The 5,919-nt window shown below is 41.5% G+C and overlaps 1 pseudogene; it reads right to left on the minus strand.

The window, feature by feature from the left end:
- Nucleotides 1–1,443: 1,443 nt before the first annotated feature.
- LOC103272942 lies at nt 1,444–3,896 on the minus strand (annotated as a pseudogene).
- Nucleotides 3,897–5,919: the final 2,023 nt, after the last annotated feature.

The raw sequence follows: 5,919 nt of genomic DNA on the forward strand, positions 1-5,919 counted from the left end.
AAAAAAAAAAAAAAAAAAAAAAAAAAGAAAAGAAAAAAGAAAATAACCAAATCAAACAAGGTATTATTTGCAAAGGACAATATCAGAATAGTTCAACTGGGTCTTCTCAATATTCCTTTTGTCGCCAAATTATGTTTACATAATCTAGTTTTAAAATCACACATTTCATCTAAAATGTTATGCTAAAAGTCTTTCTTAAGAAAGTTTGAACAAGAAGATGAAAATGAATACATAATCCAGTAGATTAAACTATTATTTTATCTGTTATATACACAAACCAAAGCTGACCTTATTTCTTATTTTTTTAATTTTTTTTTTTTTTTTTGAGTTGGAGTCTCACTCTGTCGCCCAGACTGGAGTGCAGTGGCCGCTCCCGGCCACCGCAGCCTCGACCTGCTGGGCTCCAGTGATCCTTCCGCCTCAGCCTTCCAAGTAGCTGGAATTACAGGCATGCGCTACCACGCCCAGCTGATTTTTTGATTTATTGTAGAGATGAGGTCTCGCTGCCCAGGCGGGTCTCGAAACCGCGGGCTCAGGCAATCCACTCACCTCAGCCTCCCAAAGGCGCGGATTACAGGCTGAGCCACCAAGCCCGGCTCTCTTATTTTTAATGTACAAGTATATCACTATTTTTATTTTCATTTAAGCCAGCTATGCTTTAAGTTATTTAGATAAGATATATAATCCACATTTTATATTTTAATACAAATTTTGGAACATAAAGTATAACAATAGTCTCTATTTTATTGTTTGAATTCACATATTTTGTCTGAAATACAATATTTAAAAAACAAACAGCTCCTGCAAAAAAATTATTAAAATAATTGTTTAAATTATTATTATTATTATTGTTTTTATTATTTGAGTTGGAGCCTTACTCCATCGCTCAGGCTGAAATGCAGTGGCACATTCACGGCTACCCCAGCGTCAACCTGTTGGGCTCTGGTGATCCTTCCGCCTCAGCCTTCCAAGTAGCCAAAACAAATGTGCGCTACCGCGCCAGGCTAATTTTTTATTTGTTGTAGAGACGAGGTCTCGCCAAGTTGCCCAGGCTGGTCTCGAACCCTTAGGCTCAAGGAATCCACTTGTCTCGGCCTCCCAAAGTGCTGGGATTACAGGCTAACCCACTGAGCCCAGACTAAATTGTTTTTTAAAGGTTGCAGTGGAGCTAATTTTCCCCTTTAAGTGTCTACAGGAACTTAGCACACTCTTATGGTTCTTGAAGCCAACAAAAAATGTGGTATCAATAAGTACATGTTATAAATAAATTCAACCTAATATTCAAGATATAAGGACTGACTTTTGATTTAAACCTAAAATTTTGACAATATATTTAAAAATACTATCTCAGTCACATTAACACACTTTCTTGTGGTTTCACACAGCAGGTTTCAGAAGTTACAATTTTCTGTGCTTCCATAGTTCTTTTTATTGGGGCAGCCATCAATCATCTTCTTTCTCTATATAAGTCTTTACATTAACCTGAGTCTGGCCAAATACCTGTCTCTAGCTGATATTCGAGTTTCTTTGCTGTTTGGCTTTACAAACGCGTTCACTGCCTCAGGTGATCTCCCTTGTTCTTTAACCTTCTCTTGCCTTTCCTCTGTGAGTCTGTGTTTTGGTCCCAGTGATGTTTCAGAACTACAGGGCTTCTCTTGTTTTCTTTATTTGTCCTTTTCCATGTTTCTCATTTTGCTGAATCATTCTTGGTTCAGAAATTTATCCTTTGCTCTAGAATTTGGGCTGATTTCCTATCTCAATTTCTTTCTGAAGATTGAACATTTCGTTCTCATTTTTCCCTATCTCTGTATTTATCATTATTTTCCTATCTTTGTTCCTTACTTTCATATGTTCTTCCTTCTCTTTTTCTCTTCCTTCCCTCCTTTCTCACTGTGTCAGTTATAATCATTTCATTGTCTCTCTCTTTCTTATTCTCTTGGGCAATATTTCTCCCTGTTTTTCTCCCTTTTCCATTCTCTGTCATTTTTTTCTCTTTGGTCCTTTGCCCTCAGTTTATCTTCTTGTTCATACCTCTTCCAGTGGGAATCTCTATCACTGGCCTCTCTATGCCTATGAGAATCCTTTCAGTGTAATGATTCTCCTGGTCTCTCTTTTTTTTTTGAGTTGGAGTCTCACTCTGTCGCCCAGACTGGAGTGCAGTGGCCGCTCCTGGCAACCACAGCCTCGACCTGCTGGGCTCCGGCGATCCTTCCGCCTCCGCCTTCCAAGTAGCTGGAATTACAGGCATGCGCTACCACGCCCGGCTGATTTTTTGATTTATTGTAGAGATGAGGTCTCGCTGCCCAGGTGAGTCTTGAACCCGCGGGCTCAGGCAATCCACTCACCTCAGCCTCCCAAAGGCGCGGGATTACAGGCTGAGCCACCAAGCCTGACTTCTCCTGGTCTCTCAATTGCCTCTCCTGGTGTTGGTCTTCCCTTTTCTCATGTCCTTGAGCTTTGGGACATTTTATGTGGTGTCTGGCACCATATCCTCTTTCTTCACTAGATGACGGTGAATGACTTTGATTCCTGTGATGCTTGGGGTCATTTCCTGAGGTCTCTCTGACGTTTTCTCTTCTGCAGTTCACTTTAGTTTCTTCCATTTCATCATCCTTGCTGCTCTTAGCATCAAAGTCATTGTCCGCATCTGGGTTTTCCTCTATTTTCACACCAGTCTAGAGATTGCATTTCTCCAGTGGTATTTTGTTTTCTCAACTTACTTCATTGGGGCAAACTTTATCCCAGACCTGGCTTCCTGAAAGTTGCTTTTAGGTATTTCCTCTTCACCAACTGCATGATTTAGTAGATGCCTATAAAATCCATTGAGATCTTTCTGCTTGGTTACATCCAAACGTGATTCAAGAGTAGCAGCCCTCTTTTCTCTTTTCTCTTCTTCAGCTCTTTCTTGTAGTAGTTTTTTCTTGTAAGCAGATGTCATAAATGTCTCTTTATCATCAAATTCTCCCTTTTCCATTTATCTTTTGGTCTGTATTTTCTTTTCTATGCTTTTTCTTGCTCCTTTTTCCTGATCTCAACTGCTTTTTTTTTTTTTTTTTTTTGAGTTGGAGTCTCACTCTGTTGCCCAGACTGGAGTGCAGTGGCTGCTCCCGGCCACCGCAGCCTCGGACCTGCTGGGCTCCGGCGATCCTTCCACTCAGCCTTCCGAGTAGCTGGAACTATAGGCGCGCGCTACCAGGTCCAGCTAATTTTTTGATTTACTGTAGAGATGAGGTCTCGCCAAGTTGCCCAGGTGAGTCTCGAACCAGTGGGCTCAGGCAATCCACTCACCTCAGCCTCCCAAAGGCGCGGGATTACAGGCTGAGCCACTGAGCCTGGCTTCAACTGCTTTTAATAAGTTGTGAATATACTTGGGCTTTTGTTCTTTCCCCAGAGGCAATTTGAGATTACTTTCCTTCTTTTTTTCCCCTGCATTTCATCATTAACACTGTCATACTCATACACAGTGAAATCTTCAGGGCCTTCTGAATTTCCAATTTGGTCTGTTTCATGGCCTGCTTCTTAGCAGCTTCCCTCTGGAGACTTTCACTCACAGAGGTCTCATTCTTCTTCATAATCTGAGTTCTCCCAGCTACTTCTGTAAAGCTCTTATCCTACTCATCATTATCATCATCAGAATCATTCCCACATACTGATGGTTTTTGCAAAATAGGATGTAACTGCTGTGTTTTCTTTGGCAAAATAAGCCCATACGTTTTGGTCCTTTAGATGCAGAGATCCCGGGAAACCGCATCAAAAGAAGGATTACACCTCAAAGGTAAAACTTACAAGGACGTACAATATTTGTCTCTTTTGCAGCAACGTATTTCCGATTTCCTATATGCCTACCCTTGTCTGTGGCTTCTCAGAACAATATTCTGCTTGCCTGGAATCACCATCTTGACCCCGTGTCCCGATTGTATTTCTAATCTGCTTTATCTGTGAACTTCTTACAAAGAAAAGGGCTAGGACAAATTATGTGCACATTTATAACACTTTTGGGCTATTCTGCAAGGCTGGGATTTTTTTTTTAATTTTTTGAGTTGGAGTCTCACTCTGTCGCCCAGACTGGAGTGCAGTGGCCGCTCCCGGCCACCGCAGCCTTGACCTGCTGGGCTCCGGCGATCCTTCCGCCTCAGCCTTCCAAGTAGCCGGAACTACAGGCGCGCGCTACCATGCCCGGCTCATTTTGATTTATTGTAGAGATGAGGTCTCACCAAGTTGCCCAGGCGGGTCTCGGACCCGCGGGCTCAGGCAATCCACTCACCTCAGCCTCCCAAAGGCGTGGGATTACAGGCTGAGCCACCAAGCCCGGCAAGGGATTTTTTTTTTTTTTAAAGAGGAACTCCTTGACAGTGATCATTGTTAAGCCTAGGATTCAAGTAGTAGGGATATTATTAATTTCCTCTGGCAGTGTTTGCATTAAAACATTAAGACTCTGCCTACCTATGTAATTGAAGCAGTTTTGCTGGATGAAGAAGGGTCGATTGATTATTTATTAAAAATTTACCTCTTATTTTTATATACACCAAGTAGGATGGGAAAATATGATTCAAATTCTACCTAAAAGGAGTTTACAAACAAAATGGAGAGACATCTACCCAACCCCATACATACATAAAACAATCATATAAAAGTCACATATACTGTACAATGAAGGTAGCTATGGAATGAACTCTCAGTTTTCCCATTGGTAGTACAAGGCTTTTGGGCTGGCTGGGTAATTTCTTGCTTCTGGCAATGCTTTAACCTTCTGTAATCCTGTATTGTTTCTAACACTGAGAGTCTGCCATGACTTTCTCTCTCTCTCTCTCCCTCTCTCTCTCTATATATATGCTTACTGAATTAATTAAGTAAATTGAGTGAATGAATGAATAAATGAGTGAGTGAATGAATGAATACTTTTCATCTAAATATTTCAGCCTGGGTTGGTCCCCTGTGAAGTCAACACAGAAAACAACAATCAAGAGATCCAGGGAGAGGAAGAAGGGTAGGGTAAAGGCAAAGGAGAATCTGAACTCTGGTGCAGCCCAAATGAAGGCCCCAACCAACCACAGGGGGAGCTCTGAAGTAGTCCTGAAGTGTTCCAAGCTCGCTTTTGTACTCATTTTGATCAGTGGTGGATATGAGCTACTCATAGAAGGAAGAATGACCGTGGCCAAGGCAGTTTCTTTTAGCTTAGTTAATCTCCATCTCCAAAAAACTCTAACAGTGGAACTGCCTCTGGCAGCACTCCCAGGATTCTGGGAATAAGTCTGCAGTGGGTTAAATGGTGGCCCCCCCAAAAGACATATTCCCGTCTCAACCCCCAGAACCTGTGAATGTGACCTCATTTGGAAAATGGATCTTTGTAATTGTAAATAATTAAAGGATCTTGAGATGAGATCATCCTGGGTTACCCGGTTGACCTCTAAATTCAGCGACAAGTATCCCTATAAGAGATAGAAAAGGAGACAACACAAAAAAGGCCGTATGAAAATTGAGGCAGAGATTGCAGTTATGCAGCCACAAGGCAAGAAATGCCCAGAGCCATCAAAAGCTCGAAGAAATAGGGAAGGATTCACCCTTACAGCCTGGACAGAGAGCATGACCCTGCCTACACCTTGATTTCCAACTTCTGGCCTTTATAACTATTAAAAAAAAAGTCTCTGTTGTTTTAAACCATCCAGTTTGTGGTACATTCTGTGGCAGCCCTAGGAAACAAATACAATGACTTTCTTTCTGATTGCAACTCGTTACAGTGTCCACAAACATTTGGAATTGAGAAAAATGGGGTTTCTGGTTCAACCTATGAAAACGCAGAAATCTTTCTGTGGAAATATTCCAATATAGTTGTTTTTTGTTTTGTGTTGTTATTGGTGGGTGAAACTGCTCACAAGAAGGACACTAGTAATCTTTTTTTTTGGACACTAGTAATCTTTT

The sequence above is a fragment of the Carlito syrichta genome, unplaced genomic scaffold (genome assembly GCF_000164805.1).
Source record: "Carlito syrichta isolate Samal-C Ts95f unplaced genomic scaffold, Tarsius_syrichta-2.0.1 Scaffold313382, whole genome shotgun sequence".
NCBI lineage: Eukaryota > Metazoa > Chordata > Mammalia > Primates > Tarsiidae > Carlito > Carlito syrichta.